Genomic DNA, 25,766 nt, shown 5'->3' with positions numbered 1-25,766 from the left:
TTTTATGATTCCGAAAATTGCAGAAACAAGCAAGCAGCAATATCACGTGACCACCATGGGTCATGTTTGACCTACTTTTAACCAAAACAAGTTGGCATGGGCAAACATGACAGACTCTGCTCTCCTGCCAGCTAACAGCCAGCAGAAAAGAAAATGAAAGCCTACCTAGTGAGTGCAACTGCAAGATAGAAAAAGGTTAGATGATGTCATTTTTCTGAACAGATGACTAAATCATTCTAGCTAGCACTTAGCTATCTTACAAGAAGAAAAGAAGAAGAAGCCTTTATTTATCACATGTACACTCAAGCATGGACTTAAGCACAGTGAAATTTAACCTCTGCATTTAACCCATCTGAAGCAGTGAACACATACACACACAAGTGAGCAATGAGCATACACACATACCCAGAGCAGTGGGCAGCTATGCTACAGCACCCGGGGAGCAGTTGGGGGTTAGGTGCCTTGCTCAAGGGCACTTCAGCCCAATCTTCAGGCCATGGCTGCCCCATGTTAACTTAACCACATGTCTTTAGACTGTGGGGGAAATTGGAGCACCTGGAGGAAACCCATGCAGACATGGGGAGAACATGCAAACTCTGCAAATGGCCACTGGGCTCAAACCCAGAACCTTCTTGCTGTGAGGTGACAGTGCTAACCACTACACTCCATGGTAGCAAGTATGGAATTGTAGAGGCCTTTAACATGACATCAAAGTAACTGTGGATTTGTTTATCCAGCCAAGCTTTGTGTTGGACAACGACTGGCACAAATGTATATGAGTGACTGTAAACTCAATTTAGTAAACATCTGCAGATAAACTTGTAGAAGCTACCGTTCATCTAAAAGAATAATGCCAATGACCTGTAGTGCTTTTAGATGTAATAACACGTGGAGATAAGCCTGGTTTAACTTTTCACTGCTTCCTGGTGAACCCAGATAGACGAGAAAAATGGTGGGCTGCAGTTAAATGGGAAGACTGGATGATAGCAGAATATTCGTGTGTGTGTGTGTGTGTGTGTAACATTTTATATCAGGTCAGTGTGAAAGCTCTGTACAACATTAAAATGTATACGTGAATGTGGGCTTTGGATGTGATACAGTTTATTAGATCTAATGCTTGGCTCAACTAGCAGCATGTTTATGTACTGAAAATGTAGACTAGGTTAAACACTGTAAAGTATGCTAGATCTAGGCCCTAGCTTGTTTATTACTCTTAGAAGTCCATGGTTGAGCTTATCTTTGTCATAATAAGGTATTTTTCTTTATCAGGAATTTCCCTTAACATTCTGGCACAAACCCTGCCTCAAAATATTGGTAGGCACCTGTACTTTCATATGCCTTTAGCATCTCCAGTGTATTTAGAAGTCCAAAATACTAAATAGTTCAGGATCGCATAATATCCTAAATCCAGTAGCTGGTTTGCCATACAGCTTTCAAGTGGAATAAATACATTTGTGGGTAAATTATATGGATCTGTGATGTCTGCATGTTTTAGCTTTTGTCACGTGATCTGTTGGTATAATTAAAATTTTTAATCAATATAATGTTTTCTGCTTGTCGCCATGTTGGTGTGACACAATTCCATAGTTATACTAATTAGTTAAAGCTCCTCACATTAAAAAATAATAATAATAATAATAATAATAAAAATAAAAAAAGCTCCTCATGTTCAGCTATTTCTGGCAGTCCACACTGTTTACTTCAAGAAGTAGGAAAATGGTCCCAAAACAGAGAAAAGTGACCCTCAGCACATCAAAATTATCACATGATATTGTTCTTGCGAGGTATAGGAAATTTAAATGCACATTTTTTTAAAGACATGGGAAATATAAAACAGGAAATTTGCAAGACATAGGAAATTTAAATGCACGATAAAAAAAAAAAACTTGAAATGACTTTGAGATGACTTTGCAGTCCACACCGTTAAGCAAAGAGTTTGAGTGATTTCCTGCCACAGTATGAAAGTTACTTGACTTCTGGCCACAGTGTGAAAGTGCCTAGGGGTAGATGTTGTCCGTTATGCCGCAGGAAATCACATTTATATAATTGGGGTTTTAAAGTAGAAGACTGTTCCTGTGAAATCTACTTTGGTGTGAGGAAACGTGCAGTGAGCTATAATTTCTATTTATTGCAAAATAATACAATACAGTATAAATTGTGTAAACAAAACCTAAATGAAAGGAAGAGGTAGTGAGTGTCCCATCTTTTTAGCTCATCTGGACATAAGGCTGGTGTGCTGTTGCCATGGCGTTTCATCTACAATTCAGTTAAATTGTATCTCCTCCATCACTTCTCCATGGATTTCCATTCTGATTGTTTTGTTTGAAAGAACTCATCACTCTGCACAAAACTTGATGGTTGTCAAATTTTTTGCTAATGAGTTAGTAATTAGGCCAAATGGGCAAATTTTCCAGGCCTTTCACTAAAATTTTATCTCCTCTCTCATTTCTCCTCCAATTCCAGTTCTGATTGATGTTTTGGGTAGATCGTCCCTTGAGGAACAAAACTTGATCATTTGTTTGTTGATTTTCCTGTTGTAAATAATTTGTTTATATCTTTGTTCATTTTCAGTTCAGTCATATCTCCTCCCTCAATTCTCAATGGATTTCAGTTCTGATTGTTTTGTTTAAAAGAACTAATCATTCTGCACAAAACTTGGTCACCATATTGTCATATTGTTGCTAATGAACTGCTAATTAGGTCACTTTAATGAGTTTTGGGGCTTCTCATTAGAATTGTATCTACTCTCGCGGTTCTCACCCGGTTTCAGTTCTGATCGATGTTTTGGGTAATAATAATAATAATAATAATACATTTTATTTCATAGGCGCCTTTCTGTCACTCAAGGTCACCTTACAAAGAGTGCAAAGTAGACAAAATAAATAATAAGAAGAACATAAAGGGTATACAACATTAAAAACAAATTAAAATAAAACAATGCAATTGAGTCAGTCAAATAGAAAGGGCAATCTTAAACAGGTGGGTTTTGAGTGTGGACTTGAATTGTGAGAGTGAGTTTATGTTCCTTATGATGGGTGGTAAAGAATTCCAGAGCTGAGGAGCAGAGCGGTTGAAAGCTCTACTCCCCATGGTGATGAGACAGGTGGAGGGGACAGTCAAGTGAATAGAAGAGGGTGGTCTGAGGGAGCGAGAGGGAGTGGCAACATGGAGAAGATTGGAAAGATATAATGGAGCAAGATTGTGAATGGCCTTGAATGTGAGCAGAAGGATTTTGTAATCTATGCGGAATTTGACCGGGAGCCAGTGAAGCTGTTGCAGGACAGGAGTGATGTGATGAATGGAGGGGGTTCTGGTGATGATACAGGCAGCTTAATTCTGGACCAATTGAAGCTTGTGAAGAGATTTGTGGGTGAGACCAAAAAGGAGGGAGTTGCAGTAGTCCAGGCAGGAGGTGACGAGGTTGTGAACAAGGATGGCAGTGGTATGGGAAGTAAGGGAGGGGTGGAGGCAGTTGATGTTATGCAGATGGAAATAGGCAGACCGGGTAATGTTATTGATGTGAGATTGAAATGAAAGAGTACTGTCGAGGATGACACCCAGACTCTTTACCTGTGGGGAGGGGAAAATGGAGCAATTGTCAATGTCAAGAGAAAAACTGTCAGTTTTGGATAGTGTAGATTTTGTGCCAATGAGAAGAACTTCAGTTTTGTCACTATTTAGTTTAAGTAAATTTGAAGTGAACCAGGATTTTATTTCTGCCAAGCAGTTAGTAAGGGAAGAGGATGGGAGGTTGGAGGTGGGTTTACTAGCAAGGTAGAGCTGGGTGTCATCCGCATAACAGTGGAAGTTGATGTTATATTTAGAAAAAAAAGATATAACCAAGGGGAAGAAGATAAATGAGGAAGAGGAGGGGCCCCAGGACAGAGCCCTGGGGCACACCTGAAGTGACAGAGGAAGGCTGGGATGTGAAAGTTTTAAGCTGAATGAACTGAGTGCAGCAGGAAAGGTATGATTTGAACCAGTTTAGAGGAGTCTCGGTGATACCAATGGAGGATAATCTATTGAGGAGGGTGGTGTGATGAATGGTGTCAAATGCTGCACTCAGGTCAAGAAGGATGAGGATGGAGAGTAAACTAGAATCAGCTGCCATGAGGAGGTCAGTGGTGATTTTGATAAGAGCAGTTTCTGTGCTATGGAAAGGGTGGAACCCAGATTGGAACTGTTCATATAAGTTGTTGTGTGATAAATGAGTGTGGAGTTGAGTTGCTACTGTTTTCTCAAGAATTTTGGAAATGAAGGGTAAATTGGAAATTGGACGCAAGTTATTGAAATTGGTGGGATCAGCGCTGGGTTTTTTTAAGATTGGGGTTATTGCAGCGGTTTTGAATCATGCAGGAACAGTTCCAGTGGAGAGAGAGGAGTGGAAGATAGCAGAGATGAGAGGGACCAAAGAAGGGAGACAGGCTTTAACCAGAACTGTGGGGAGAGGGTCCAGCTGACAGGTGAATGGCTTGGACTTGCGGATGAGATCTGAAATTTCTAAGGTGGTGGGAAGCTGGAAGGAGAAAAAAGAGTGAGTAGGAGGAGCAAGTTCAGAAATGATACCGGAGGTGGGTTGTGAACTGAGATGCTGATGGATCTTTTGGATTTTTTCATCAAAAAATGACATGAAGGAGTTACAGAAAGCAGTTGAGCACAGGTGAGATGGTAGAGAGTCCGGGGCTTGGATGATATTCTTATATAGTGAAAACAGTGACTTGGTGTTACCTTCATTAGAACAGATTATACCAGTGTAATAGTTGGATTTGGTTTGAGTAATACAGTCCTTGTAGTGTAATATATGATTTTTGTAAATGTCTTTGTGAACAACTAGTCCAGTTTTCTGGTAGAGCCGCTCAAGTTGTCATCCTTTGGCTTTCATAAGCTGGTCATTTGTTTGTTGATTTTCTTGTTGTAAACAATTTGTTTACAACTTTGTTTATTTTCAGTTAAATTGTGTCTCCTTCCTCATTTCTCAATGGATTTCAGTTCTGAATATTTTATTTGAAAGAATGCGACCTTTTGCACAAAACTTGGTTATTGTATTGTCTTTTATTTTGCTTACAAATTAGTAATTAGGTCAACTTAACAAATTTTCTTCTGACTAGAATTGTATCTCCTCTCTCATGTATCATGTGAATTCAATTTTGATCAATGTTTTGGGTCGATCTTCCCTTGGGGAACAAAAGTTAGTCCTTTGTTGATTTTCCTGTTGTAAACAATTTGTCATGGAAGTTGGTCCTCTTTCAGATTGTCACATTTCATTTCTGTTTGATGTTTTGGTTGTCATGGTTGTTTTGATAGCAGGCCAGGTGAATGACTACATCCTTCACATTCTGGTTTCATGTCAAGTGAAGGACAGGAAGTTCATAAGCAGCTTAATTCACAGTCCTTAACTGCTGGTCTTCAGAGGACCATTGTAAATAAAACCCCAATTCCCAAAAAATTGGGAAGCAGTGTAAAATGTAAATAAAAACAGAATGTGATGATTTCCAAATCATGGAAGCCTTATATTTCATTGAAAATAGGACAAAGACATCATATAAAATGTTTAAACTGAGAATTTTTATTGTTTTTTGAAAAATATGTGCTCATTTTGAATTTACTGCCACCGACATTTTTCAAAAAAGTTGACACATGGGCAATAAAAGACTGGAAAAGTTGTGTAATGTTGAAAAAAATATAGTAATACAGTAATTAGGTGAATTGGCAACAGGCCAATAACATGATTGGGTATAAAAAGAGCATCCCAGAGAGGCTGAGTGTGGCAGTGGGGGCGTGGTCAAGCGTCGGTCTGTGACAGGAGGGTGGAGTCAGGGAAGGTAAGTGGCAGAATCACTACACCTGATGTTAGTTAACCTGTGTTTGTGTGTCTTTCCCAGTGACCGCGCCCTATATAAGGAGAGAGAGAGAGAGAGCAGAGGAAGAGAGCTCTCTCCTCAATTGGATGACTTCTGTGTGTGTGTATGCGTGTGGCTGGGAGAGTGTGTTTGCGACTGAAAAGTGCAAATAAAAAGAGTTTTTGGAACTCAGTTCTGGCCTGCCGTACTTCTGTGCTCCACCCACCCGCTCTGATTTCCACAGTGGTGCTGAAACCCGGGACGGAGCACAGAGGAGAACAGCCCCATGGAGTTCTCCCCCTTCGCAGACCTGATCCATGCCCTCACCACGGCCCAACAGAGCCAGCACCAGGCGCTGCTCACCCTCCGAAAGGAGCAAGAACAACGGTTCGAGGCCCTGGTGCTGGCGCAACAGGAAGATCATCAGGCATTCCAGCACCTCCATGCATCAGCGGGGTCCACCATCTCCACCACTGCGGGCCCACTCCACCTCACCCTAATGAAGATGGGCCTGCACGACGACCCCGAGGCCTTCCTCACGCTATTTGAACAAGCAGCAGAGGCCTCGGAGTGGCCGGTGGAACAGTGCACGGCGCACCTCCTCCCCCTGCTAACGGGCGAGATGCAGCTGGCCGAGCTACAGCTCCCTGCCGACAGTCAGCTGGTCTACGCGGATCTGCGCCGGGCCGTCCTCCAGCATGTGGGGCACACCCCCGAACAACATCGTCAGTGCTTCTGCACTCTGCACCTAGAGGAGGTCGGCCACCCGTTCATGTTTGGCCAGCAACTCCAGGATGCCTGCAGGCAGTGGCTGAGGGCTGACAACCGCGACGCTGAGGGAGTCATCAACCTGGTGGCACTGGAGCAGTTTATCGTGCAACTTCCCAAAGGAATGGCGGAGTGGGTCCAGTGTCATCGCCCGGCATCGCTGGATCAGGCCATCGAGTTGGCGGAGGATCATTTGGTGGCTGTTCCCATGGCAGGATCACAGATCCCCTCTTCGCTTCTCTCCTCTCTCTCTCTCTCTCTCTCTCTCTCTCCTCTTCTGTGTCTCGTCCTTGCCCCATTCCCCCACCGCGGAGGTGGGGGCCGGCTCCCTCACAGCCGGTCTGCTGCACCCGCGGTGCCCTCCCATTTCCTGCTTCTGTGTCTGTCTCTCCCCCCCCTCAGGTGAGTAAGCCCCAGAGTACCGGTGCAGAGAGAAAGCCCGGGCCGGTTTGCTGGCACTGTGGGGAGCCGGGGCACCTCCAGCATCAATGCTCGGCAAAGGAGGTGGGCGCGGTGGTCCGGATCCCCAACGCACCAGGAGCCGCCCTCGATCAGGCCGGAGCGTATCACATACCGGTGAGTATCCAAGGGGATACGTATCAGGCTTTGGTGGACTCCAGCTGTAATCAGACCTCAATCCACCAAAGCCTGGTGCAAGACGAGGTATTGGGGGGAGCACAATTGGTGAAGGTGTTGTGTGTGCACGGGGATGTTCACAACTACCCTTTAGTGTCGGTCCACATTCTATTTAGAGGGGAGAAATTTAGTGTAAAGGCAGTGGTTAATCCTCGCCTTACCCACTCGATAATTTTGGGGACTGATTGGCCAGGATTTAGGGAGTTAATGAGTCATTTAGTAAAGAGTGGGTCCTGCCATAGTTCAGCAGGGGGAGGTCCCGGTGTCGCATTGGTGGGAGCAGCTGTCACAGAGCTGTCTACGTCATCTCCGCGTGAGAGTGAGGAGCGGCAGGCTCCTCCTCCCTCTCTCGGGGAATTCCTAGAGGATTTACCATTATAGCAGTCGCGAGACGAGACTCTGCGGCATGCGTTTGACCAAGTGAGAGTAATCGATGGTCAAATGCTCCAGCCAAACGCCACCCTGTCCTTCCCCTATTTCTCTATTATGAAAGATAGATTATACAGAGTGACGCAGGACACTCAGACTAAAGAGCAGATCACGCAGCTTTTGATTCCAAAGAGCCGCCGGGAATTAGTATTCCAGGCGGCTCACTTTAATCCCATGGCTGGACACTTGGGGCAGGATAAGACACTAGCCCGAATAATGGCCCAGTTCTATTGGCCAGGGATTCACGGCCATGTCCGTAGGTGGTGTACGGTGTGCCGCAAATGCCAGTTAGTAAATCCAGCGGCCATTCCAAAAGTGCCTTTGCGCCCTCTCCCATTAACCGAGACCCCGTTCGAAAGAATTGGGATGGATCTCGTCAGGCCATTAGATTGGTCTACACGAGGGTAACGCTTTATTTTAGTCCTGGTGGACTATGCAATGCGATACCCAGAAGCAGTGCCTCTGCGCAATATCTCAGCACGCAGTATTGCGGAAGCGCTCTTCCACGTCATCTCCCGAGTTGGAATCCCCAAAGAGATTCTGACTGATCAAGGCACCTCGTTTATGTCATGCACACTGAGAGAATTGTATGGGTTATTGGGAATCAAGCAGATCTGCACCAATGTTTATCACCCACAAACGGATGGTTTAGTCGAACGGTTTAATCGCACCCTCAAAAACATAATTAAAAAATTTGTAAGCGAGGACACACGTAATTGGGATAAATGGCTCAAACCCCTTCTTTTCGCAGTGCGAGAGGTCCCACAAGCCTCCACGGGGTTCTCCTCATTCGAATTATTATATGGGTGTAAGCCGCGTGGCATCCTAGATGTGCTGCGGGAAAATTGGGAGGAGGGACCTTCAACCAGCAAAAATACAATTCAGTACATTCTCGACCTGCGCACAAAACTCCACACCCTCACACACCTAACCCAGGAGAATTTGCGGCAGGCCCAAGAACAGCAAATCCGCCTGTACAACAGGGGCACGTGCCTTAGGGAATTCGCACCAGGAGATAAAGTGCTTGTGCTGTTGCCCATGTCAAGCTCCAAATTGGTCACCAAGTGGCAAGGACCCTTTGAGGTCACACGGCGAGTTGGGGACATCGACTATGAGGTGAGGCGAATGGACAGGGGCGGGGCATTACAGATTTACCACCTCAATCAGTTAAAAATCTGGAACGAGGAGGTCCCCGTGGCGTTGGTGTCGCTGGTTCCAGAGAAGGCAGAGCTGGGGCTGGAGGTTCAAAAGGGGACATTGACTAACACTCCAGTCCCCTGTGGAGACCACCTCTTCTCGACCCAACTCAAGGAGGTTGCCCAGTTACAAGCCGAATTCTCGGACGTGTTCTCACCCCTGCCCGGCCGTACCCGCCTCATAGAACACCACATTGAGACGCCCCCGGGGGTGGTAGTGCGCAGCCGCCCTTACAGGCTGCCCGAACACAAAAAAAAAGGTGGTTTGGGAAGAACTCGAGGCCATGCTCAACATGGGCATCGTCGAGGAGTCCCAGAGTGACTGGAGCAGCCCAGTGGTCTTGGTTCCCAAGGCCGATGGGTCGGTCCAGTTCTGTGTGGACTATAGAAAAGTCAATGCGGTGTCTAAATTCAACACGTACCCAATGCCTCGTATTGACGAGTTGCTTGATCGACTAGGCACGGCTCGTTTTTATTCGACACTGGATTTGACAAAGGGATATTGGCAGATCCCCTTGACTCCATTATCCCAAGAAAAAATGGCCTTTTCCACACCATTTGACTTACACCAGTTTGTCACACTTCCTTTTGGGCTGTGTGGGGCACCCGCTACGTTCCAGCGGCTGATGGATAGGGTCCTCCACCCCCACGCCACCTATGCGGCCACATACCTCGATGATATTATTATCTATAGTAATGACTGGCCGCAGCACCTGCAACATCTGAGGGCCATCCTTAGGTTGCTGAGGCGAGCGGGCCTCACAGCCAACCCGAAGAAGTGTGCAATTGCGTGGGTGGAAGTATGGTATCTGGGCTTCCACTTGGGCAATGGGCAGGTGCGTCCCCAAATTAACAAGACAGCAGCGATTGCAGCCTGCCCGAGGCCCAAGACCAAAAAGGGGGTGAGACAGTTCCTGGGGCTGGCTACTATCATAGGTTTATACCTAATTATTCGGACGTCACCAGCCTGCTGACTGATCTCACTAAAAAGGGGGCACCAGATCCGGTCCAGTGAACGGAGCAATGCCAGCGGGCTTTTTCTGAGGTAAAGGCTGCACTGTGTGGGGGGCCACTGTTACACTCCCCTGACTTTTCTCTCCCCTTTATATTGCAGACGGACGAGTCAGACAGAGGGCTGGGGGCTGTTTTGTCCCAGGAGGTGGAGGGGGAGGATCGCCCAGTGCTGTACATACTGTAAGCCGGAAGCTGTCAGTGCGTGAGGGGCGCTACAGCACCATAGAGAAGGAGTGCCTGGCCATCAAGTGGGCGGTCCTCGCCCTCTGCTACTACCTGCTGGGACGCCCTTTCACCCTCTGTTCGGACCATGCGCCCCTCCAGTGGCTCCACCGCATGAAGGATGCCAACGCGTGGATCACCTCTTGGTATCTGGCACTCCAACCCTTTAACTTCAAGGTGGTCCACAGGCCGGGGGCGCAGATGGTCATGGCGGACTTCCTCTCCTGTCGGGGGGGGGGGGGGGGGGGAGTCGGCTGTGGGCCGGACGGCTGCCCAACCTGAGTCAGGTGGTGGGGGTATGTGGCAGTGGGGGCGTGGTCAAGCGTCTGTCTGTGACAGGAGGGCAGAGTCAGGGAAGGTAAGTGGCAGAATCACTACACCTGATGTTAGTTAACCTGTGTTTGTGTGTCTTCCCTAGTGACTGCACACTATATAAGGAGAGAGAGAGTAGAAGAAGAGAGCTCACTCCCCAACCAGATGACTTCTGTGTGTGTATGCGTGTGGCTGAGAGAGTGTGTTTGCGACTGAAAAGTGCAAATAAAAAGAGTTTTTGGAACTCAGTTCTGGCCTGCCGTACTTCTGTGCTCCACCCACCCGCTCTGATTTCCACACTGAGTTTCTCAGAAGCAAAGATGGGGAGGGGTTCACCGCTCTATGAAAGACTGCATGGGTAAATAGTCCAACAATTTAAGAATAATATTCCTCAATGCAAAATTGCAAAGAATTTGCGAATCACATTATCTACAGTTCATAATATCATTAAAAGATTCAGAGAATCTGGAGAAATATCTGTATGCAAGAGACAAGGCTGAAAACCAATCTATGAAATATATAATCTATGAACACAATTCATCACTGCATCTACAAATACAAGTTAAATCCATATATAAACAATATTGAGAAAAAACACTGCCTTTTCTGGGCCCAAGCTTATTTATGATGGACTGAGGCAAAGTGGAAAACTATCCAGTGATTTGGTGAATCAAAATTTTAAATTATTTTTGGAAATCATGGACACAGAGTCCTCCAGGCTAAAGAGAAGACCATCCAGCTTGTTATCAGCACACAGTTCAAAACCCAGCATCTGTGGTGGTGGTGGGGGGGTGCATTAGTGCACAGGGCATGAGTAGCTTGAACATCTGGGAAGGCAAAAATAATGCTGAAAGATATACACTGGTTTTGGAGCAACATACTGTATGCTGCCATCCAGATGATGTCTTTTTCAGGGAAGGCCTTGCTTATTTCCTGGCTCCCATCAAAAAAATAAAATAAAACAAAAATTGGCACATTATGAAGCCAAAATATGACAAAGGAGACCCTGAATTGTTGAGCAATTGGAATTGTCTACCAGGTAAGAATGAGAGAATGTTTCTCTTTCAAAACTACAGCAATTGGTCTCCTCAGTTTCCATCCATTTATAGAGTGTTGTTCAAAGTAAAGGTGATGAAAAACAGTGGTAAACATGCCCCTATCCCAACTTTTTTGAAACATGTTGCTGGCATTAAATTCAAAATGATTTTTAAAAAAAAAAAATAAGATTTCTGAGTTTCAACATTTGATATGTTGTCTTTGTTCGATTGTCAATGAAATATCGAGTTTCCATTATTTGAAAATCATCACATTCTGTTTTTATTTATGTTTTACACAGCTTATGAACTTTTTGAAATTGAGGTATACATTGTGCATGGGGGGGTGGCGTAGTGGTTAGCACTGAGCACTATCGCCTCACAGCAAGAAGGTTCTGGGTTTGAGCCCAGCAGCTGGCGAGGGCCTGTCTGTGTGGAGTTTGCATGTTCTCCCCATGTCTGTGTGGGTTTTCTCTGGGTGCTCTGGTTTCCCCCACAGTCCAAAGACATGCAGGTTAGGCTACTTGGTGGCTCTAAATTGACCACAGGTGTGAATGTGAATGGTTGTTTGTCTCTATGTGTCAGCCCTGTGATGACCTGGTGACTTGTCCAGGGTGTACCCTTCCTCCTGCCCATAGTCAGTTGAGATAGGTTCCAGCTTGCTCGTGACCGTGCACAGGATAAGTGGTTATAGATAATGGATGGATTGTGTGTGTAAACTGTGAAATAACATGTATTTTTATTGGCATAGATGTGAGTCAAAATAAAATCCCACTTAAAGCCAGGGTATGCAATTTATTTTAGAAGCATTTTTGTCATATTTCTTAATTCACTTTACATCCTGACATCAGGTCTGTGAAGATTCTCAGTCATCCAGGTCATAGTAAACTGTGGGTGGTAAAAGAGAGCAACTGGATTTGCTTGAAGATTCTTGAAGACATTTCACCTCTCATCCAAAAGGCTTCTTCAGTTCTGTCTGACTGGTAGGGAGTATCAGATATTTATCCTCTTATGGATGAAAAGTTCATCTAAGGTGTCGTTGAGTCATCCTGTTGGTGTGGGTCACTGGGGGTTGGTTGTGAACAGCCTCGAGAGTCATTAGGATGATCAATGGATTGCCCGTTAGGGTGATCAATGGAATGCTGATTCTCTCTGTCCTCCTGTGAGTCACTGAAAACAGCTGGGTTTTGGTGTGCATTCAGTTGTCTGGGAAGTGTGCCAAGGACTGCATTGTAGGTGGCTGATAAATGATGTCTTAGACCACCACCTCTGTTCAGTGATGGCTGTTCCAGGTTGACAAAAATGGCTTCTTTAACTCCTTGCTCATACCAACGATCCTCTCTGGCTAAAATGCGTACATTGCAATCCTGAAATGAGTGTCCTTTGTTGTTAAGATGAAGGTAGACAGCAGAGTCCTGGCCTGAAGAACTGGCTCTCCTGTGTTGAGCCATGCGCCTGTGAAGCGGTTGTTTTGTTTTTCCCAATATACAAGTCTGTGCATTCCTCACTGCACTGAATTGCGTACACTACATTGTCCTGTTTGTGTCTGGGTATTCTGTCCTTAGGGTGGACCAGTTTCTGCTTCAGGGTGTTACTGGGTCTGAAATGTACCGGAATGTTGTGTTTGTAGAAGATCCTCCTGAGTTTCTCAGATAGACCAGAAATGTAGGGAATGACAATGTTCTTGCATTTGTTCCTGTTATCCTCCTTGTCTATTCTGTTCCTTTTTCTGCTCTTGAGGAAAGACCAGTTGGAATACCCGCAGTTCTGAAGTGCTTTCTTGATGTGATTCTGCTCCTTCTCTTTTCCCTCTATCGTTGTAGGGATGTTCTGAGCCCTGTGTTGCAGGTCCTAATGACCCCAAATTTAGCCCTCCATCCAAGAAAGGAGGGCTCTTACATTGCTTCAAAGAGACCGGAACATCACCATCCTTCCTGCTGACAAAGGGAGATGCACAGTGTTGCTAAACACAGCAGACTACCACTCCAGGATGACCAGTCTCCTCAGCGACACTACCACCTATGAAACCTTGAGGCAGGACCCCACACGTTTTTACAAAAAGAAAGTCATTAGCTGCCTGCAACAACTAGAAAAGGACAAAGCCATCAACCGATCTCTGTACTACAGATTGTACCCTGGGGAAGCTGTTCCTCTCATATACCGACTCCCCAAGATTCACAAGGAAGGAGCTCCACTCAGATCTATCATCAGCAGTATAAACTCTGTTACTTACTACATTGCCAAACACGTAGCCACCATCCTGGCTCCTCTCATTGTGAATATGCCACATCACGTCAAAAACTCCCAAGATTTTGCTACTAAAGTTGCAGACCTCAAACTAGACTCAGATGAAACCATGGTTTCCTATGATGTCACTTTTCTGTTCACCTGCATTCCCACCACAGAAGCAGTTGAATCTGTTAGAAAACGACTCCTTTGAGACAGCACCTTATTGGATAGAACGAACCTCACCACGGACCAGACTTGCACCCTGCTTGACCTCTGCCTGACTACCACTTATTTCCAGTTTAATGAAAGTTTCTACAGACAGAAGTATGGATGCGCCATGGGCTCACCGGTATCCCCTATTGTGGCCAATCTTTACAGGGAGGAAGTGGAACATAAAGCTTTGACCACTTTTTCAGGAGTTGCTCCCAGCCACTGGTTCAGATATGTGGATGACACCTGGGTTAAAATCAAAACCCATGAGGTGGAAGCCTTCTGTAAGCACATCAGTGCAGTGGATATTAACATCAACTTCACTCGGGAGGATGTCAGTGGGAATAATCTAGCCTTCTTGGATTGTGATGTGCACATTAGACAAGACAGAAGCCTGAGCATCGAGGTCTACTGGAAACCCACACACACAGACCAGTACCTACTCTTTGACTCTCACCACCCACTGGAACACAAATTGGGGGTCATTAGGACCTGCAACACAGGGCTCAGAACATCCCTACAACAATAGAGGGAAAAGATAAGGAGCAGAATCACATCAAGAAAGCACTTCAGAACTGCAGGTATCCCAACTGGTCTTTCCTCAAGAGCAGAAAAAGGAACAGAATGGACAAGGAGGATAACAGGAATGAATGCAAAAACATTGTCATTCCCTACATTTCTGGTCTATCTGAGAAACTCAAGAGGATCTTCTACAAACACAACATTCCGGTACATTTCAGACCCAGTAACACCCTGAAATAGAAACTGGTCCACCCTAAGGACAGAATACCCAGACACAAACAGGACAACGTAGTGTATGCAATTCAGTGCAGTGAGGAATGCACGGACTCGTATATTGGGGAAACAAAACAACCGCTTCACAGGCGCATGGCTCAACACAGGAGAGCCAGTTCCTCAGGCCAGGACTCTGCTGTCTACCTTCATCTTAACAACAAAGGACACTCATTTCAGGATTGCAATGTATGCATTTTAGCCAGAGAGGATCATTGGTATGAACAAGGAGATAAAGAAGCCATTTTTGTCAACCTGGAACAGCCATCACTGAACAGAGGTGGGGGTCTAAGACATCATTTATCAGCCACCTACAATGCAGTCCTTGGCACACTTCCCAGACAACTGAATGCACACCAAAACCCAGCTGTTTTCAGTGACTCACAGGAGGACAGAGAGAATCAGCATTACATTGATCACCCTAACGGGCAATCCATTGATCATCCTAACGACTCTCAAGGCTGTTCACAACCAGCCCCCAGTGACCCACACCAACAGGATGACTCGATGACACCTTAGATGAGCTTTTCATCCATGAGAGGATAAATACCTGATACTCCCTACCAGTCAGACAGAACTGAAGAAGCCTTTCGGATGAGAGGTGAAACGTCTTCAAGAATCTTCAAGCAAGTCCAGTTGCTCTCTTTTACCACCCACAGATCCTGACATCAGTGAATAAATCAAATACTCTGACGGTAAAAATCAGAAAATCCATCATCTGTGGCAGTTGCATGGCTGTATAAAGTTTGCCCAGTCATTTCATTTGGGCCAAATGAAATGACTGGATGGCCTATCTACCTGTCTACCTGCATGTACTCTGCCCGTGCACTCATTGTGTCTGACTGGAGTCTTCCGCAAGGCTGGACAGACATATTGCTAAAGTTAACGAGCGAGGAGACAGCTGTGAGTAATAAGAGTAGCCCTGTTCATTGTTTACATTTATTTTGATAATTTTAGGTGTTTTCTTACATGTGAATGAGTCATGAAATAATTGGATATGAAAATGATGCGCTACAGTCCTCTCCAGAATGTGCTTTCTCATGGACTCATCCTCCAGAAGTAATCAGGCAGTATGCTTTGATGTGTTTTGGAGGAGTGGTTTTGGAGGGATGCGTGAAGAGAGGGGGTGGGGTTTTTTTTGGTTGGACACTTTTTCAAAATCTAACATTGGTTTTATCCAATGTTCCTTTCCCTAGCTTTAAGCCTCTAAGGAATTTTTCTTACACCATTTTCTTTATTGCACTATTTTCAGCTCTCTGTGAGGTTTACCTTTTATGGATTTTTTTAATCACTAAATGCAAATAAAATATGACATACAGAGTCTTGGAAAAGGATTCATCCCCTTTGGTGTTTGTCCTGTTTTGTCTTATTACAAGCTGAAATTAAAATGGATTTTGGGGGGTTAGCACCATTTGATTTACACAACATACCTACAACTTTAAAGGTGCAAATTGTTGTTTTATCATGACACAAACAATAATTAAGATGAAAAAACAACAGAAATCTTGAGTATGCACAAGTATCTCCCCAGGTCAATACTTTGTTGAGCCACCTTTTGCTACAATTCCAGCTGCAGGTCTCTTGGGGTATGTCTCTATTAGCTTAGCACATCTAGCCACTGGGATTTTTTTCCCCATTCCTCAAGGCAAAACTACTCCAACACCATCAAGTTAGATGGGTTGTGTTGGTGTACAGCAATCTTCAAGTTATGCCACAGATTCTCAACTGGATTGAGGTCTGGGATTTGATTAGGCCAGTCCAAGACAGTTAAATGTTTCCCTTTAAACCACTCCAGTTTAGCTTTAGCAGTATGTTTAGGGTCATTGTCCTGCTGGAACATGAACCTTTGTCCCAGTCTCAAACCTCTGACTGACTCAAACAGGTTTTCCTCCAGAATTGTCCTGTATTTAGTGCCATCAATCTTTCCTTCAGTCCTGACCAGATTTCCTGTCCCTGCAGATGAAAAATATCCCCACAGCATGATGCTGCCACCACCATGCTTCACTGTAGGAATGGTCTTGGGGTGGTGGGTTTGCACCACACATGGCATTTCCCATGATGGCCAAAAAGATAAATTTTAGTCTCATTCGACCAGAGAATCTTCTTCCATGTGTTTGGGGAGTCTGCCACATGCTGTTGGGCAAACTCTAAATGTGCAATTCTTAAACTCTAATTCTTAAGCAATTACTTTTTTCTGGCCACTCTTCCGTAAAGCCCCATTCTGTGGAGTGTATGGCTTAAAGTTGTCCTATGGACAGATACTTCCATCTCTGCTGTGGATCTTTGCAACTCCTTCAGTGTTATCATTGGTGTCTTTGTTGCATCTCTGATTAATGCCCTGCTTGCCTGGTCTGTGAATTTTGGTGGGCGGCCTTCTCTTGTCAGGTTTGTAGTGGTGCAATATTCTTTCCATTTTGCTATAATGGATTGAATGGAGCTCCCTGAATTATTCAAAGTTTGGGATATATTTTATAACCCAACCCTGATCCATACTTTTTCACAACTTTATCTCTGACCTGTTTGGAGTGCTCCTTGGTTTTCATGTTGCTTGCTTAGTAGTGTTGCAGAGTCAGGGTCCTTCCAGAACAGGTTTCATACAAAAGGGGGTGAATACCTATGCACACTCCAGATTTCTGTTTTTTTTTTCATCTTAATTATTGCTTGTTTCACAATAAAACAACAATTTGCACCTTTCAAGTTGTAGGCATGTTGTGTAAATCAAATGGTGCTATCCCCCCAAAATCCATTTTAATTCTAGCTTGTAATGCAACAAAACAGGACAAACACCAAGGGGGATGAATACTTTTGCAAGGCACTGTAAATGCACTTTACAGGTGACCTCTAAGAAAGGATTGAGCATATAAAAAAGAAATTTGATGTCACATTTCCTCTTACATTATGTATTAATAATTAAACTTGCTGGTACTAACATTTGAAATTTCACACTTTGGTAGAAAAATGCTATTGCAAGCTATTTGTGTCAGAACATTTTTTTAACATGGATAGTGCTGCATTGTTTTAAACTCATGGCTCAACTACATGCATTCACAGAGCATTCAGTATTCCAAACTGCATAATGCTATTTTGTATGTTAGTATGCAATTCACAGTTGTAAGGATGTAAATAAATACTGCCATTTCCTCACTATTATAGAACCATCACAATATGATTTTCAGTTCCTGATCAGCAAGTGAGAATGCTTCTAAGAATATGGTGATTTTACAGCACACTGACCTAGCCCACTAATTCTAGCCATTTTGATAAAATACAGTTTGAGTATTTTAATGTCTGTGTATTTTATTCTACAGCCTGTTAAACATGTTCAGCATGATGCAGATAGTGTTAATGTGCGAGCTAAATTCATTAATTCAGTCATCCATTTACTCATCTTGAGTAACCTCTTTATCCTGGTCATGGCCAGATGGATCCACAGCTTATGAAAGGAATGCTTGATGTGAGGTGGGAATTAGAGCATGACATGGGAGTGGATTTTCACTCCCATCCCATCCCGCTCCCAGAGAAAAAAATCCCATCCCGTCCCAATCCCGTGGCGGAGTAAAAAGACAAATCCCATCCCGTCCCACTCCTGTAGAATGATTCCCAATCCCATCCCGCTCCCACTCCCGTTTTTTTTTTAATAAGTTAAGTCATTCAGACAGTTAATGTTTTTTGTTTTTAGATGTTTTTCATCCAGTTTCATCAGTTTATCATGGGTGTAATTCATGGTTACATATCCAAACAAAAATAGGTAGCCGTGAGCTAGGGAGTTGGTCTTTAGATCAGAGGGTTGCTGGTTCAAATCCTGCCCTTACCATGGCTTAAGTGCCCTTGAGCAAAGCACTTAACCCCACATTGCTCCAGGTTGTAATCAATACCCTGTAGTAACTAAGTTGCTTTGGATAAAAAAAGCATCAGCTTAGTGTAATGTAATAATGCAATGTAAATACCGTCGTTTGAGATGGAGGCCAGTTAAACCAACACAGTACATTGGTCACACCATATCTATTTATGTCCATCTTAATTAAATTAATCCCAACATGTTGCAAAAATGTAGCATTTTTATTTGGTTCCCTTAAAGCATTAACATTGAAGTACCAATCTTAGATTGGTGTAATAAAAAAGTGCAAAGTGACAACTTTTTGCCCAATGAATTCTAACATGTGTGAACCTAAAGAATCACATCACTTAACTTTGATCAGGTTTGCAAAATGTGTATTTTTTATTTCTTTCAGTCAATTTCAAATAGATTTTTAACCATTTTTAAGACACTGGTTGTTACACCTAGGATAGGTCACAAACAAAAAATAAGCGCCCATCACTATTGATATGTTGTCCTGCCCTTTAATGTCTGTCTACGCATAGGATAACTGAGAAACTTCCTTTTTATGAACAGGGCATGTGAAGAAATTGACAAAACTGAATTTGACTTTGCCCCTGAAAACATCAAATGGTACAACCACAACAAAAGTAAAAAAAAAAAATATATATATATATATAATATAGCACATTATGTACAGGGTGTCCCAAAAAATGCATACACACTTTAAATCATTGTAAAGTAGGTGTTTAGAATGTACAGACCTTTATTTAGTATTTTGTCATCACTTATTCTCAAAAACTGACATTCAGTCTGGTCAAGGCACTGCTGAGTACGTGAAATCACAATTCTCTTGGAATTACTGCACTGACTTTCAGTGACTCTTGCAGGTCTCATAACAAACTTTAAACATCAGTTTGAGAATAGGTGGTGACAAAACAATAAAATGATGTCTGTAAATTAAACTTTGAATATTATGTATATTTTATTAAAGACCAACATTACAGTGATTTAAAGTGTGTATGCATTTTTTCGGAACACCCTGTATTTACTATACAGTGTGCAAGTGTATGTGTGAAAAACTGTTACTTAATGCCATTACATGTTGCTGTGATGAAACAGAAGTGCATTAACATTCTCTGGGTCAAGGGAGGTACGCATCTCCTCAATAAGTCTCCCAGCAACACTGAATGAGCGTTCAGAAGGAGTACTTGTTGCAGGGATTGCCAGCAGCTTCTTAGCAACTGGTACTAGCCCTCCTGACATTTTCTCCCACAAGCCCAAAAGAGACTGGCCGTGGGTCATCTTAGGGTTGTTCTGCAGCATGTACTGCAGCACAAACTGTCGGCCCGATGTCACCTCTTCTTCTGGACCATCCTGGCTCTCTTCCTCTTCAACACAACTTGCAAAGAAGTTGTAGACCCCTGTGGCCCCTGACGGCCCTGCTTTTGGTGATGTGCCTGAAGAAAAAGAAGACATTGTTATAGAACAATGCTCTGTGTGCACGCGCGCATGCATGTGTATGAGACAAAGAGTGTGAGTAATACATTTTGTAATTATGTCAAGAATGTTCAGTCAGTGCTGCTTTGCTAGTGCTATTCACCCTCTTCCTCCTCATGGACCCTGACTCCCTGTTCTGGCCCTGTTGTCATGAGTTCTGCAAGGGTGTTGATGACCTCCTCATACTCCTGGATGTTGAGCGTTTTTCTCAGGAAACCCCTCAGGCAAGGAGGGAGAGCTGTGGCTACCTTGTGATACAGGTGGATTTGGAATTTCAATTCCACTGCCTGGGCTAACTTTCCTTTCAGCTAGGGGGGTGGAGTGAAATGAATACAATGCTGTTAATATTTGCAACATCATTGTAGGCATACACATTGTCAGGCAGACAGGTATTGTGCAGTTTGTGATGCTTTTTAAGATGCTTTCCTGGCTATAATGGGTTAATGAGACCAAGTTACTGTACCTCTTTCACAATTGTACTGTCTTCTTCTTGGATCAACAGCCCCCTCAGCAGTGTTGTCTTGGATGGCAGGACAAGGTGAAGGGTAGGCATCTTGTCCGCAGAGAGGTGCCTGGTAGCCTCATCAAAAGGTGTTAGAAGTTTGATGAGATCTTCCAGAAGATCAGAATCGATGTTGTTGAGGAGGCGGAGCTCTCTTCATTGGAGAAGGATGTTGTGTAGCTTACCAGACTTCAGAGCATCATTTATAGATTGAAGCATCAGAAGTTTGGAGTTCCACCTTGTCTCTACTGCTTGCTTCAGTGTCTGGTCCAGCTCATTTTGTAATCTGAAGTACATTTAAAGACCGTGCATAAGAAACATGGGGCTATACTAATTACAAATACCACTAAAATAATGATTCAATAAAAACAATATAGAGTTGCTGAAATTAAGATGTAAATTGCAGTAGTTCATTTTTTATTGCTGATTTTACTTATACTTTTTAAACAGTCATAAGAGGCAAGCCAGGCATGAAAGGATGTTATCATCTGATCTCACCCTGCTTTTTTAAAAGTGTGATACAAGAGTCTTGCAATCCTTTAATAGCGTGATGACTCTGCTGTGCAGTGGGTTGTCCTCTTCCAAGTGGTCAAATGTATATTTGAGGGCCAAGTTTAAGTTATGGCCGGCACAGGACAGTCGGACATAATCTTTGAAAGCGGCCACTATGTTCGACCCATTGTCTGTGATGAATACATTGTTCATGCTCTGGATACCAAATTCCTATGTTAGGTCAAAAAAAAAAGAGTAGGGGAAGGGGGGAGACGAACACAAAAGCTTAGGAAATAGTATCTTAGACAAAAAGATAATATCAAAACATCATAATGATCATAAATGATCATACTGTAGTTTAAATTTTAGTCAGAACATTATTTTCACTTATAGACCAGAGCACTTAATAAAACGGTATAGCAAATAAGACAATACAATGTTACACATACTGTACATGTTTTGGTTAACACATACATGAACACAAGATAGCAAGATAGACATACCTGAAGGATTTCTTCTACTGTGGTCCTGATGCGGTCCCCCGATTTCACCCCAACCAGCTCCCTTGTGGCCAGGATCCTGTTTACAATCTCCCACTCGTGTATGTAATGGGCTGTAATGGTGATGTAATTAGTGTTGGTCTTCTCCTCTGTCCACAGGTCTGTGGTTATGGCATGGTCTCTGCACTAAATAAAGTAGGCTACATTAATGATGTGAACGCAAATACACAATTTAATAAGGTTGTGTTACTAATACCCTTATGGAAAAAAATTGCAGATGCACTTTTGCAGGATTGCAGTGTTTTCATGGCAAGCACACATCGTAGTCATGCTGTATTAAAATGCTGTATTGCATTGAAGTTTGTAGTGTTTTTGTGTCCAAATCACTGCATTTCACTGCACTAAACCGGCTGTGTTTTTCAGGAAATACAGCACTGTTTTTCATTAGGGTATAGAGAAAGCACATGTACAAATTACAGCTTAACTTTCTTTCATCCTGATTCCTGCATGAGAACACGTGCATATTTATAGTGCAAAAGTGTGCGGCACTAAGTACTTACCTTTTTGAGATCCTCCACAACAAGTGCTTTCACTTTTTTGTATTCGCCTTCTATGTGCCTGGAGACGGTCCGAGCCGACGGCAGAAGGTCTTCAGCTGGAATGGAGCCACCGTATTTTGACCCAATATCCAACAGCTCCTGGGCCACAGCCATAAATCCTCGTCCTTCCACCGTGGCAAACAGTCGCAGGTCTTGGCTACACATGCAGGCTATTTTATCAGTGATGCGAGTCTTCACGCCGGCAGGCAACTTGCGTTTGATATACGTAATAATTTTGGGTTGGGGGGGCCCAACGGATTTACACGTGTGTCTTTTCAGCCCACTTGTGCCAGATTCGCTTGTATACTTCACAAGTATGAGGCACGATTTACACGCCGCATATATTGTTTGCTCACCGTCCATTTCGACTCTATTAAATTTCTGGAGCACAGACGACTTCCCTGACAGTGCTACGAGTTGTACTGACTGAGGTGTCTTTGTTTTTCACCTTACTTTGCAGGTCACTCTTCATTTTTCCTCCGTTGCATCAGAGGCCAACTTTGGTTGCATCTCGTGTTCTTCATTTGATTTCGTGCCGCCTTTACAGCATGCAAGTTCCGGTAGCGGAAGTCAAAGCATTGTTGGAAGTGTAGTTCTTTAGACTGTTTTTGGTTCATTGAAAGAGGACTGTAAAAATGATGTTCCCACTCCCGTCCGCTGTAAAAACGACGTTCCCGCTCCCGTCCGCTCCCGTTGATTTTTATTCCCATCCCATCCCAATCACGGGATGAATACAATTTTGATTCCCATCCCGTGGGAATCCCATGGGATTCACGTGACCTGCAGGAATTCCCGACAAATGTCATGCTCTAGTGGGAATGCTGTCTCGATGGGACACCATTCCATCCGAAGGCACTATGCGCACACATTCACATAAAACTTCAAATCTAGAGGCATTTTAGCAGAGCCAGTTAACTGACTGGCATGCCTTTAGAAGATGGAAGAAAACCAAACACCCTGAGGAAATCTTGCAGACATTCTGAGAATGGTGTCTAACTGCACAGAAATTAACTGGAGCTCTTTATGCCAGCTTTTAAGGAGTTTTTAAACCTATTGGTCCAATCAGAAAAGTCCACGATTTGAAAATACCCAATCACATGTAATACTGGGTCTGGTTTTCTACTGAACACGAAGTTCATGAGACCTCACTATCTCTTTGTCTTTGCAAGAATAATGATCATGCTCCTTGCTAGTTTTGGCCTCTTCATCACTGGTGAGTGAAATTTTGAATATTTCCATTCAAAACAATAATACTGCATATTAATTATTTTATTGATCAATGTACTTTTTTTATTTTTCAGTTAAAACATCTGACATCATTGAGATTTGAGTGCAAAGAGTGAGGCATGGAGATAATGTAACTATCAAATGTGATGAAAACCTGTTGAAAGACAATAAAGGTTGTTTAGTTTGATACAAGCAAAGTTTTGGAAAGGGGCTTCAGTTTTTCAGAAGAAAAAACAACACAGACAGATTTAGTCCCTCATTTAATGATGGCAATCTTAGTATTACTCTGGAAGGAAAAAAGATTTGATATCAATATTGTTAGAATGAAAGAAGAGGATAGCACAACAAATTTTTGTGAAGAAATGCTGGAAAATGTAGTAGAGTTTAAATCTGGAATACTTCTGGCTTTCAGAGTATGTAGATGTTTTCTGCCAACATGCATTCTTAATGTAACTGTATTTGTGGCTAAATATTTCATCCTGCTCAATATTATTTCATTCCTTCAACGTTCATTTTAAAGCTGAGAAGGCCAACCACCCGGTTCCGACTCTAACAGTTATCAGCAGTGGACAGTCTGTCACTCTTCAGTGTTCAGTACAAGTGATTGCTTCAAGTTGTGCAGATGAACAGAGCGTGTACTTGTTCAAACATGGTTCAGGAGAATCTCATACAGGACTCATTTACACTCCTGGAGACAGCAGTGCTCAATGTAAAAGGAGCTCTGAGGCTGGTTTTCCCACACGGAGCTGCAGCTGTACCCTGCCAAAGAGCAGCCTTGGACCTGCTGATGCTGCACTGTGGCTACATGTGGAAGGATCCTCTCTGGGAATAGAACAAAAGTTGATGTTAAAGGTAAGAGATTTAAAACAATCCTTTTCCCCTTTAATAATATTTTATTCAGTTCCAACTTTACTAATATGAATATATTGTATAATCTCATGAAAATTGTATTCAGACATATGGCTTTCTATATGAGCCATGATATCTTCTAGCACAGGGGTGGGCAATTATTTTTTCCATGGGGCCACCTGAGAAACAGAAAATTTTGTGGAGGGCCGGACCAAAAGGCTGAACTAAATTCTGCATAATATTAATTGTATTTATTTATATAAAGCAGTAAATAACATTGTTTTCACAAGCTGCTAAGACTGGTAAGAGTATGGAAAAAACGAGGTTGCCTTACAAAAAATGTAATTTATTCAATCAAATTTCCCAAAACAATGGTTAACAAAATGTGAACGTTTGTACCATTTTTTTTCCAGTCACATTCACCCCAAAACACAATAAATACATCACGATATTGTCTTTCTACTCCAAATATCAAGCAAGATACATCATATTATAATAATGATGCCCACATTTGTAGTCTAATCACCTCATTTGGTGTTTATCGCCAGAGATCAGCTCGGGCTCCGGCGCCTGCTGGTGACGTCACACTATGTGATTGGCTGGACTGTTTGAAGGATGGCGTACAAGTTTGTGGTTGGTCTGGACAAATTACGGAAGTAGTCATCGTGGGATTAGGTTTCGTGGGATTTCATGTCATGTTCATGTCGCGCGCATTGCGTTTTTGTTGAACACAACTTCACAATAAAAGCAATGCACATTCAGTCCATGCATGAGGTAAAATTAGAAAATACATTTATTTTGTAATTTCCAATTAACCTTATACGGGCCGGTCAGAATGAACCAAAGGGCCGGATGCGGCCCGCGGGCCGTAAAATGCCCAGGTCTGTTCTAGCATGTCATATTCTTTTTTTTCCCTGTGCAGGTAACAACTGTACCAATGAGAAAGAGGGGTTGTACAACAACTTCATTTTAGAAAGTGGACTTCTTGTCATGCTTATAATCTATATGGTGCATCACATTCTTTTAAAAATAAGTAGAAATATTACAAAAACTGATATCAGATCCAAGAAAACTGATGTCAGATCCAAGAAAACTGATAGACAAGAAGTGCAATGTAGTTTGAATTGTTGTTGATTGTGACGGCCGCTGGGCCTTTTCTGTTATGCTTTTGTTGTGTCTGCTCCCCAATGCCTAGGTGTGATTGTGGGCGGGGCCACCCCTTTTCAGCTGATTGGCTACCCTGGCACGCAGGTGTAGCCAAGGCCTATTAGAAGCGGTTCCTGTGGGCTGAGAGGGGCTCTTTCTCTTTATTTTGTTTTTGACTTTTGAACATGCAACATGCACACAGCGCACTCTACGGATTCCAACATCCCCCAGCACCACCGATAACTGACTGTTTCTCTGCTGATCTACTTATATTTTTGTATTTGCAATCCAGCACATTTGTTAAATAAACTTTCATTATTATTATTATTATTAGTAGTAGTAGTAGTAGTAGTAGTCGTAGTAGTAGCAGTATTGCTATTCGCTCGCTTCTGCCCTCCTTATTGTTCAGGCACCCTCGCCCTTTACAATATGCTTACCGGTACTTTGCTTAT

General features: G+C 43.2%; 1 pseudogene; it reads left to right on the top strand.

The window, feature by feature from the left end:
- Window positions 1–23,265: 23,265 nt before the first annotated feature.
- On the top strand, window positions 23,266–25,425 carry LOC132882652 (uncharacterized; annotated as a pseudogene).
- The last annotated feature ends 341 nt before the right edge of the window (window positions 25,426–25,766 follow it).

This window comes from Neoarius graeffei, chromosome 3 (genome assembly GCF_027579695.1).
Source record: "Neoarius graeffei isolate fNeoGra1 chromosome 3, fNeoGra1.pri, whole genome shotgun sequence".
NCBI classification, from domain to species: Eukaryota; Metazoa; Chordata; class Actinopteri; order Siluriformes; family Ariidae; genus Neoarius; species Neoarius graeffei.
This window is presented reverse-complemented; position numbering and strand designations above follow the sequence as displayed.